Genomic DNA, 11,543 nt, shown 5'->3' with positions numbered 1-11,543 from the left:
TTAAGATGCTGACATGATAGACCACCAAGGCAAGGCAAGGGATAGGTCGTCACAGAGAACTTAACAACTGCAAATACAGAAACATCTACCAAGCACTTGCCCTCCATGTGGAGAGGAAAACTATCCCAGCAACCATTCATCCTAGACAACTCTTTTGGAGGGAAGTCACAACGATATAAATAAGAAAAATATAGATACGTATAGGGGTGTGTGTGTGTGTGTGTGTGTAATATTGTAAATTAGTATTGAATTAGTATAGTATAGTATTGAATGATAAAATGTGTAACTGAATGTAATATTGCAAAATAAAACAATAAAATGTGAAACAGGGAAGAGAAACAACAACTCTTTCTTTCTTTCTTTCTTTCTTTCTTTCTTTCTTTCTTTTGTGTTTTAGTTAGCTTTTATTAAAGATTTTTTTTTGTGCTACAAACCAAACAAATAAGCAAGGAAAAGGTACATATAGCATCTCCACTTTCAATTCAAGGATTCTTTTTCACAGTTTGTTTACATTTGGTGTGAGGCACTATTGAAATAATAATAAACTTTATTGTACATATAACTCCATATTAGCAGAAACTGAGTGATATTTGTAAAGAAAAAGATGAACGGAATGTATACAAAGCAGAAAGAAATGATATTATATAATGTAAACCTGTGTAAAAAAGAATGTTTTATCAAACAGTATAATGAGAAGGATGCGAAGGATTGCGGCGATGAGTACTTTTACTATGTAAATAACTTTGTCTTTTTTTGATTTCTTTGTTTCTTATCTTTGTTACTTCTTTATTTATTTATTATTTCTTTATAAATTTTCAACTTTATATAATTTTCTTTTTTTTTACATGTTAAGAGATAGTACAGAATGTTTGTATAGACATGCAATTTTTTTAATCAATAAAGGATATTTAAAAAACAACAACAAGAAGAGTTTGGTATGCTGTGATCCATGGAAGAAGAAGACCACCAGAAGTCAAGCAATGAAAACTGGAAGGGGGGGGGGGATGTAATTTTCTATTTAGTGGCTCCGTATAATGCAAGGCAGCAGTTATGAAAAACCTGCTTTTTGCACACACAGACGCACATTTGCAATAAGGATAAAATGAGCCAGAAGCGGCGTTGAGCAACTTCCAAAGGTCAGTTAAAAGGTGACATCACCAGTACAGACTGTGCTTGGGCAAGATTGGAATGGAAGTCCCTGGCTGCTGGAGATAATTCTTCAGAGGTCTGCCCTGAAAAACAGCAATGGTCAAAGGTTACTCAAATATTAGAAATTGTTGGGTGTGCTGCCACTGAGCTGAGTCTGTAAGATAACCTGAGGGCTTGAGTCCCTATAGCTGGCAGTCTGGGTCTGCACTCTGCACACCTGTCCGCAAATGACAGATGGCTGCGTTGCTTTCTTTGCATCAGCAGGGGGCAGTCATCCTGGGTGGAAAAACTAACTGAGCTCCATCTAGAGGAAGGGAGGGGTAACTACAGCCTGCCTCAAGTATATGTTTGAGATGCCAAGTTTTTAATATTGCCATGTAAACAGCACCATTTCTATATTTGCATGTGCCACAATATCTGTTTATTTGTCGGCAGTGCTAAATAAGAAGCAAAACCACAAACATGGGCCTCAGGCAGTCATCTCACCGTCCGACATTCCTCAGATGAAAATAGGGACATTTTGTTCTACACTGGTATCACTGCTTGAGCAGTGTACAAGTACAAAAAGTACAAAAGCTGTTGGAGGAAACACACACAAAGCTGCAGTATTTTAAGCACGGAAATCTTTGAATTTATGTGTTGTATTTAGGCAGTCCCTTTGGGGGGGGCGCAGGGGTACGCATACCCCTAAACATTTTCTTCAGGTTACAGACGTTTCAGGTTACAGACTCCGCTCACCCAGAAATAGTACCTCGGGTTAAGAACTTTGCTTCAGGATGAGAACAGAAATCGCATGGTGGCAGCGCAGCAGCAGTGGGAGGCCCCCATTAGCTAAAGTGGTATCTCAGGTTAAGAACAGTTTCAGGTTAAGAACGGACCTCCAGAACGAAGTAAGTTCTTAACCCGAGGTACCACTGTACTTCTGTCCATTTACTGTATTTATTTTTCCCGATTTGAACTATAAAATGGTGATTTTCATCTTTCGCATGATGAATTCTGCATATAAGTTAAATAAACAGGGAGACAATATACAGCCTTGCTGTACTCGTTTCCCAATTTTGAACCAATCAGTTGTTCCATATCCAGTTCTAACTGTAGCTTCTTGTCCCACATAGAGATTTCTCAGGAGCCAGATGAGGTGATCAGGCACTTCCATTTCTTTAAGAACTTGCCATAGTTTGCTGTGATCGACACAGTCAAAGGCTTTTGCATAGTTAATGAAGCAGAAGTAGATGTCTTTCTGGAACTCTCTAGCTTTCTCCATAATCCAGCGCATGTTTGCAATTTGGTCTCTGGTTCCTCTGCCTCTTCTAAATCCAGTTTGCACTTCTGGGAGTTCTCGGTCCACATACTGCTTGAGCCTTCCTTGTAGAATTTGAAGCATAACCTTGCTAGCGTGTGAAATGAGTGCAATTGTGCGGTAGCTGGAGCATTCTTTGGCCCTGCCCTTCTTTGGGATTGGGATGTAGACTGATCTTCTCCAGTCCTCTGGCCACTGCTGAGTTTTCCAAACTTGCTGGCATATTGAGTGTAGCACCTTAACAGCATCATCTTTAAAAATTTTAAGTAGTTCAGCTGGAATACCATCGCTTCCACTGGCCTTGTTATTTGCAGTGCTTTCTAAGGCCCATTTGACTTCACTCTCCAGGATGTCTGGCTCAGTGATACTCCGTGTATTTTCAGTGATACTCCGTGTAAAGTCTGATTTGCCCAAGTTTCCATCCATGCAGGGCACTTCTATTTGCGAATTCTAAATTTTCATCCTTTTTAGCCACCCATATAACGTCCCAATCTGGAAGGTTTCGCAAGACCCACGTAGCTGCCTCAAGATGCGGATAATGATCACACAATCCGGCAGAGAAAATTGATTGGGTCAAAGGGAATAAATGGTTGTTTGACAGATCAGACTTTATACAGTCAGATTTTATGCTCAGATGGCTTAAACCTGAAGGCAAGTGTTAGGTATAATTTAGTACGGGGAGCCTAAAATGCTCAGAGAGAGCCTAACCACTCTGTTCTGCATGTCAAATTAACAACCCAATAGCGAGCTTTCCCTGCTAAATGTTCACTGTTTGGCAGGCTGCCACACCGCAAAGCTCCCTGTACAACCTTCTCAAAAATGAAAACGTGTTATTCTAAGGCAGCTCTGTGAATACACATTCTGTCAGAACTGGAAGGAAATATTTGGGGTAGGCAGGCTGAGAAAACAGTAAGGTGTTGGGTGTCAAATTTGATTTAAACGGGCTGCAGCTTAGCACACTGGCACTAGAACACAGCTGCCTAGGCCAGCAGGCCTCAGATCTCAAGTGAAAGCAGACAGGGAAAAGGGTACCATGCAGTCTTTCAAAATATATATATATTGGAAGCGCCACTTCAGAGAAGCATCTCACGACCAAAGTCTCTCAGGGACGCAAACAGCAACTGACAAAGGCTCAAAAAGCAGCAGAAAGCACCTAAAAGTAAGGCATTGTATAGTTCCCCCCCATTTCTTGTACGTCTGCTATTTCTTGTACCCTTGACTTTACCATCCATCTAACTTAAAATCGCAAGCCCTCCTTGTTCAAGGCCATCTTGTGAATCTCATGCAAAAAGTATACATTATTATTCTTACTGGTTCTTATATTTGTATACTGGCCTTCATCTGTGGATCTCAGGATGGTTCACAGCATAGAAATACAAGAAAAAACTCAAAATATGCAAGTTCTCCTTGATTTGACTATGTACATACCCTACCACATTTCTCTGATGAAAATAGGGATGGCCTATTCAATAATTATAGTTATATAATTATAATTATACCCTGTCCATCAGACTGGGTTGCCCTAACCACTTTGGGCGGCTTTCAACATATATAGTAAAGGTAAAGGCTAAAGGGACCCTTGACCATTAGGTCCAGTCATGGCCGACTCTGGGGTTGCGGCGCTCATCTCGCTTTACTGGCCGAGGGAGCCGGCGTACAGCTTCCAGGTCATGTGGCCAGCATGACTAAGCCGCTTCTGGCGAACCAGAGCACGGAAACGCCGTTTACCTTCCCACCGGAGCGGTACCTATTTATCTACTTGCACTCTGACGTGCTTTCGAACTGCTAGGTTGGCAGGAGCAGGGACCGAGCAACGGGAGCTCACCCCATCGCGGGGATTCGAACTGCTGACCTTCAGATCAGCAAGTCCTAGGCTCTGTGGTTTAACCCACAGGGCCACCCGTGTCCCTTATTCCAACATATATAAAAACACAGTAAAGCATTAAACATTTAAAAACATCCCTAAACAGGGCTGCCTTGGGATGTCTTCTAATGACTGTATAGTTACTTCTCTCTTTGCGTTGGTGGCTCCATAACTCCATACCCTCAAATATTCCTCCAAATAATATAGGGATGACCTAAGGAAAAGCAGGACATTCTGGGATCACATCAGAAACTGGGACGGCTTCTGTAAATCCAGGACTATCCCTGGAAAATAAGGACACTTGGAGGGTCTGCATGCTCCCCACCTCCCCAAGTAGTGAGAAGTTACAAGGTCAGTGCTACCTGGGTCTGGCTTTGGAGGAGAAACCTCTGAAGGCATGCCATTTTTTACTTGCTTTCTTTACAACACACAGGCAGAGCAGAAGTGAAGGCAAGCAGTGTGTGAACACCAACCAGGGAGCAGATCAGGGCAGACAGATTTGGGTAACAAAATAGGAAGGGATATGGTTCATGCAGCCCAGCAGAACCACACCTGCTAATATGCCATGAAACTATGCTCAAAACAGCACAGTGATGGTACGGTGCCTCAACTAAGCCAGTCTTTCTCAAAGTGGGCAATACTGTCCCCTGGGGGTGCTGGAACCATCCAGGGGAGTGGTATTGCCTCGGGTGCAATTGGGGGGCTGTTAAGTTGTGGGTGAACATATCAGACGACACAGCAATTCTATAAACAGCTCTTGTTTATTCACAGGTCAGAACAGAACTGAACTGAAGGGTTCAGTCAGCCTGCTTATCTAGAACTCCAGTACAACGTAACTGTAACAACTTTCTGTAACTATCCAATCACTGAACGTCACTTTCGATCCCTTATTTGCATATGTGGACCTGAACTATCTACAGTAAGTATCCCCCTACTGGCCCAGGGTGAGAACTTCAGTACATAACAGGGGCGTTGAATAAAAATAAGGGAGCAAAATAATGATGCTTACTATCAGGGTTGGGCGCTGTTGCGGGACAGCAACAGGGCCTCCCAGCGGATCTAGCGGTTGTGTGGAAGGCAAGGGGCTTCCCTGGGCCAATGGGAGGCAGGCTGCAGTGGCGCCCCCGCCCTGGGGTGGATTGGATTGAACCAGGGGGGCACTGAGTAATTTTGTTTTCTGAAAAGGGGGAGGTGGATCAAATAAGTTTGGGAACCTCTGAACTAATCTATAACATACACCTCTCCATGGTGCTGGTGGGATTGTGGTAAAATGGGGTCTTTCTTGCACATGTGGTGGAGTTGTTCTCAGGTGACCACTTTCTGGTCAGTTACATTTGAAATCAGTGACGCCTGATATCGCGCTGGCTCTTTCGTCCATTTCTCCAGATATGTAGGGCAATCTCTGTCAAAGCAGATACAGTGGTACCTCGGGTTACATACGCTTCAGGTTACAGACTCCACTAACCCAGAAATAGTACCCTGGGTTAAGAACTTTGCTTCAGGATGACAACAGAAATTGTGTGGCAGCGGCGTGGCAGCAGCGGGAGGCCCCATTAGCTAAAGTGGTACCTCAGGTTAAGAACAGTTTCAGGTTAAGAACGGACCTCCAGAACAAATTAAGTTCTTAACCCAAGGTACCACTGTACAGTTGTATCTCGGAAGTTGAACAGCCTAGTTCTCGAATGTTTTGGCTCCCGAACGATCGAAACCTGGAAGTGACTGTTCTGGTTTTTGAACGTTCTTTTGGAAGCCGGACATCCGACGGGGCCTCCGCATCTTCCAATTGGCTGCAGGAACTTCCTGCAGCCAATCAGAAGCCATGCTTTGGTTTTCGAACATTTTGGAAGTCGAACGGACTTCTGGAAGGGACTCCATTTGACTTCCAAGGTATGATTGTACTAGTAGAATTGCTGCTGGCTGCAGGAGGTCTCACCCCCCATCACAGAGTTCTTCATGCAGTGGCTCAGACTGGACATTTTGTAAAAAACCTACTTCTCCTTTGTAGCACATATGTGTTACATAACGTAGGAGACCGCTTGAGTTTTATACAGCTTTGGGGGAAATCATTTTCTGTGTTTATACCAGGCCAACCATTAGTAGGGAGTAGAAGATTCTATAGTCCACATTCTTGCTCTGATTTACTTGAGTTGTTTGGAAATAATCCACATATATAATAATATTAATAATAATTTATTCAATTTATATAATGTCCCTTGTCTGGTTAAATCTTTGCCTTTTTTATGATGATGATAACTATACTAAAAAGGAAAAAAATTAATTTTCTAACAATTAGTTCTTTTTTAAAAAAAAGACACTCACAGGCAATCCTGTCCCATTTATAAACATGAACTTTTAAAAAGCAAAACCATAGCGGAGGAGGGCGCAGTATTCAGAGCACTCCCAACAACATGCAGAAATATGGGCCAGGAAAGTTCCCCCGGAAAGAATAAATTATGTGTGCAAAAATTCGTACTGCAGCCTCTCATAAAGAAAAGGCTGTATCGGAGAATTTTCAAAATGATTTGCAACGCTGAACTCCATTTTGAATGTTTATATAAGGCCCTTCTCTGGCAGCCCCTCAACCACGGGTCAGCACTGGCATATTTAGTAGTGAAAAATTTTGTCTTGAATTTCACAGAGCACAGGAATATGCGATGCTGGCATACTGGCCAATTTTCAGCAGAGCTGACTGGGTTCTCATCTAATATTTCCTTGCCGTTCCTAATTTCTATGCCATCTGCTCTGGTATGTGGTGTATAGCAAACAAAGCTCTCCATCATCACCCCAATTTTTACTTTATAGGATTCTGAAATGCATTTCTTTGCTTTCACACCATATTAACCGTTATATGCAGAAACCCAGAGCTGCAATAATGTAGAACCTAAATTCTATGTCCAGCACTAGGATTTTCTGATGTTAGCATAAGACACTAGTATACAAAAAAACATAATATTTTTTTCCCTAATGAAGGTTCTACAGATATTCTAAGATCAACACACCTTATTTTCTGTTTTTGTCCTCTTCTGAAGTGGGAAAAGAGAAAAATCCAGGACTGTTGCATATGGATTGTGAAGCCACTGGCGCAGGAAGAGGGGTGCGGGGGGAGCGCAATGTCCCTGGCAGCGTGATCCTGGTGGGGTGCCATCGCAGCTGCCCCTCTGCCCACACTGGGCACCACACCCCCAGGATGTGCGCCACGCCCCCGGGATGCGAGCTAGCCCCGCCCTGTCTACTCTCCACCCCCCGGTGCTGGAGCATGAAGCTCCGCCACTGTGTGAACCTGGGTGCAAAATCAGCATTAGGGGTCACGCCAATTGGCTCTAACTCTCCCAGCGATGAACCACCTTTACTACTCCATGCAAGCTTCATTGAAATACATAAGTAAACATTTCAGCACCAAAAGTGCTTCTTTCTCCCTTCACCTCCCACTTCTGCACAGGACCACGATTCACACATTTCCTTGTCCATAACAGGGCATTTGTGCCTCTGATTTGGCCTTCAGATTATTTGCTATGTCTATGGATGTGCCTGAAGAACCTCCTTGTCCTTGTGATGGGCTGGGATTCGGACTCGGATGCTGAACCTGAGGGATCCCAGCCTGCACAGGATTCCCGGCCTCCAGAACCAGCTAAGCCGGGGCTGGGGCATGAGCCTGAAGGGTCCTCACCTGTGCTGGATCCTCAGGTGCAGGCATCAGCTGAGTCTGCTCTGGCTCCTGAGGGGATGGAGGACCCATTGCCTGCAGGTGCTCCTCTCCCAGCCCCGTCAGAGGAGGCTGAGGTTGCCTCTGGGTCCGGGAACCCTCCAGCCTCTCCTGAGCTGCAGAGGCTCAGGGCAGAGAGGTGGAGGGAACTAAGTTCCCACAGGAGGAGTGCTCGCCTCCAGGCCAGGAGAGGCGAGTCACCAGAGGATCGGGGCTGCCCTATGCCTCGGGGCAGATAAAAGCCGGCCAGCCCCAGTCCCAAGTTGCGGGAGCAACGTTGCTGGTTGTCTGTTCCTGCCTGCACCCTGTCCTGTTCTTCTGCCAGAGTTCCTGACTTCACCCGACTCCCTGCCCTGCACCCAGCTTCAGCTACTACGGACTGCCTCCTCGTTGCACCTTTGACCATGAACCGGACTTGGACCTCGCCTCTCGGGTAACCCACGGGACCAGCACAGTCCTATTGTGATGTGGATATGTCAGTTTGTTCATGTGGTGGAAATAATTAGTTCTTTGAATGTTGCGGGGAGTGAGGTAGGAATTGTTTGCATTGAGAGATTGAATTGTTTTTGGGGGGGAAATGAACCCACATAAAATCAGGTTCAAGTTTTTAGTGATGCTTTAAAAATGTTGTTGTATTTATTGTTTGGGGTTTGGGCAATGGGTGTGTATATCTATTCCCTGTAGAAGCGCATGAAACCAAAAACCGTGACCTCTTATAAGGCATAATTTCCATATGAGAGGTGCCGGAGCATAACTTTATCTGGAAATAATGTTCATTCTCTCGCACATGGAAGTCCTTCCCCCACCAACCATAAGTGGACCAAAAACAGTTTCTCAGTGGGGACAACATGGCGTCCTCACCATGTTTAACATCCCTTCAGAATAAAGGACTGTAAAGCAGGACACATGATTTTCAAACATTGGAATTTCATCATCAGGGCCGGATTTAGGTTTGATGAGGCCCTAAGCTACTGAAGGTAATGGGGCCCTTTATATGTCTAGCTGTCCTTTGTCAACAACAAATTGTAGCTGTCTTTTTGTGTTGAATATATGCTATATGGTAATTTAATAAACACAAAACACTGTTGCTGTATGTAGGTTTTATTTTATTTGTTTTTCATCTTATATTTTGGAAATGTACATCCAGTCCCCCCCCTTTACATTTTTGGGGGCCCCCAAGAGAGTGGGGCCCTAAGCTATCGCCTGTTTAGCTTATACGTAAAACTGGCACTGTTCATAAGCTCTGGTCTCATTTTTAAAACGGGTAAAAATAATGCCTAAACACATCAGAGAAGCAGCCCCACCGGGTGGAAGTTGTGGGAGGTGGGGTGCTTAAGGTATACAGACCTCAAACTTTGCAGTGACGACTGACTGAAATATGGTGCAGACAGAGGGTTTGTTTGCTTGCATATTCAGCCAAGTGCTTTATTAACATTTCTCTGCTGAGGAATTATTAGCACGCTCTGCATGAGTTTTCCTCTAGAGAAGGGGCCTGTGATAACTACCAAGGAGAGACTTGGGCCAAGCCATAATTTCTTTGCATCTTGCAATATTACAGCTCTTTGAGGGTGACAGCCACACCATCTGCAGCTGCAATCTTTTGCCACAAATAGCACAAAACATTTTCCCCTGCCTTGGTGCCTGCTATGTCATTCATCCTACCTATGTCCCGCTGTGGTCCTAGCAACCCCCCTCCCTCCGTCATATTCCGCCTTCTCCTTCACCACAGCCTATCTCTATTCCTGCGAGGCTTATTTTGAGTTCATTTCTGTGAGCCATTAATCACCGGCAGGGCCGGCCATTTAAAAATAAAACAAATTACGAGCCTGCGGACGTGACAAGTCATTTCCAGCCACCGAACCGCAGGGCCAAATATTTTCACTATGGCTGAAAAGATTTCTTGTACATGGGGAGGGAGTTCTGTGTTTCAGCGTTTGCATAGAGTTTCCACGTAAACTGTGTCATTGGCTAAACGGAGAGAGGGATGCATGGAAGGTTGACAGGGACACAGCCAGCTCTTGAGCGGTTGCTAAAAGATGACACGTCGTGAGCTATGTTGATAACCCTCTTTGGGAGGAACTGCAAAAACGCAATTAGTGGTGCTAAAATCTATATCAAGAGAAGTGTATTTTTATCGCTCAGAAGGAACTTCTAAGAAGACCAGTCTCACATTTCTCTACAGGGGAACAATATCTTTGTTCCACAGGAAGTAAAAAGGCCCACCTGCAATTAGAAGTATCCTTACAACATATGATGGGGCAAGGGTGGAGCTGTGGTCTAAACCACTGAGCCTAGGGCTTGCCGATCAGAAGGTCACCGTGCCACCGGAGCCTGATTTCTGTTCTTATCCTGAAGCAAAGTTCTTAACCTGAAGCACTAGTTCTGGGTTAGCGGAGTGTGTAACTTGAAGCGTATGTAACCTGAAGCGTATGTAACCCAAGGTACCACTGTATTCACAAGTTGAACAGATCGAAGGGATGCTGAAGATGATTCTCTCCTGGAATGCTATGTAGTCGAAGACCAGTTTTGGAAAATTCAGTGTTCCAGTATGACAGACTGACCTTGGATATTTTACTTCATTGCTGCAGAATTGAAATACTGTAACTTCTTTGCTTCTACTGATGTCGGGGTGGTGGTGGTTCTCATAAGATGTTATTATAAGATATCTGGGGAGAAGATAAGAAAATATAAAAGGGGGAGAATGTCGGGGGTGGGTTTTTAGAAGAAACTGAATGGGATAACTGGAAAAGCAATCTTAATAAATTGCTTCAAGCATTCCTAGTATTGGCCCAAGACTGTTGCACAGGAATTTAACAGGCATATAGGATTTATTCAAGTTTTGCAAGGCGAAAGAAACCTGGACAGACATATACCATATTTTTTGCTCTATAAGACTCACTTTTTCCCTCCTAAAAAGTAAGGGGAAATGTGTGTGCGTCTTATGGGGCGAATGCAGGCTGCGCAGCTATCCCAGAAGCCAGAACAGCAAGAGGGGTTGTTGCTTTCACTGCGCAGCGATCCCTCTTGCTGTTCTGGCTTCTGAGATTCAGAATATATTTTTTCTTGTTTTCCTCCTCCAAAAACTAGGTGCGTCTTGTGGTCTGGTGCGTCTTATAGAGCGAAAAATATGGTACATATAAATTTTGTAAGTACCAGAGTGATATGCTACTGTAAAAGGAATAAGGACAGGGAAACTTCTAAAGACGTACGAACATGAAGATTGAAGCCCTTGCTGTACCCTCCGAAATCCTGAAGGGAAAAAAATGATTTAATATATTTCTTCTAGTGTCTAAGGACGAGATATCATTTCTTGATGGAATAGAAGAATAGGAATAAGAGACTGAACTGAGCAGGAAATCATGACATGTTCAGAAACAAATGTTAAGTTTGGAGAATCTTTATAGCTGTAAAATACAGCTGGAATTACTAGATACATATACAGCACTTATAAAAAGGTACAAATTTCTGAAATAAACAAAAACTTCCAGTGGGGAAATAAGCCAGGCAAATGACTTGCATATAAATAT

The 11,543-nt window shown here is 43.8% G+C and overlaps 1 long non-coding RNA gene across 2 annotated transcripts; it reads right to left on the bottom strand.

The window, feature by feature from the left end:
• Positions 1-581: 581 nt before the first annotated feature.
• LOC310668042 lies at positions 582-11,271 on the bottom strand. Of its 2 annotated transcripts, XR_014506571.1 has the most exons (3): positions 11,226-11,271; positions 10,578-10,682; positions 582-1,232 (listed from the first exon to the last, which is right to left on the bottom strand). It is a non-coding gene; the product is annotated as an uncharacterized lncRNA (long non-coding RNA). The 2 variants fall into 2 exon arrangements; XR_014506572.1 differs by lacking the exon at positions 582-1,232 and having other exon boundaries at positions 10,514-10,682.
• Positions 11,272-11,543: the final 272 nt, after the last annotated feature.

This window comes from Podarcis tiliguerta (genome assembly GCF_965153285.1).
Source record: "Podarcis tiliguerta genome assembly, chromosome: 17".
NCBI lineage: Eukaryota > Metazoa > Chordata > Lepidosauria > Squamata > Lacertidae > Podarcis > Podarcis tiliguerta.
Note: the sequence above shows the minus strand (reverse complement) of the source record. Positions and strands in the feature narration are given on the sequence as shown.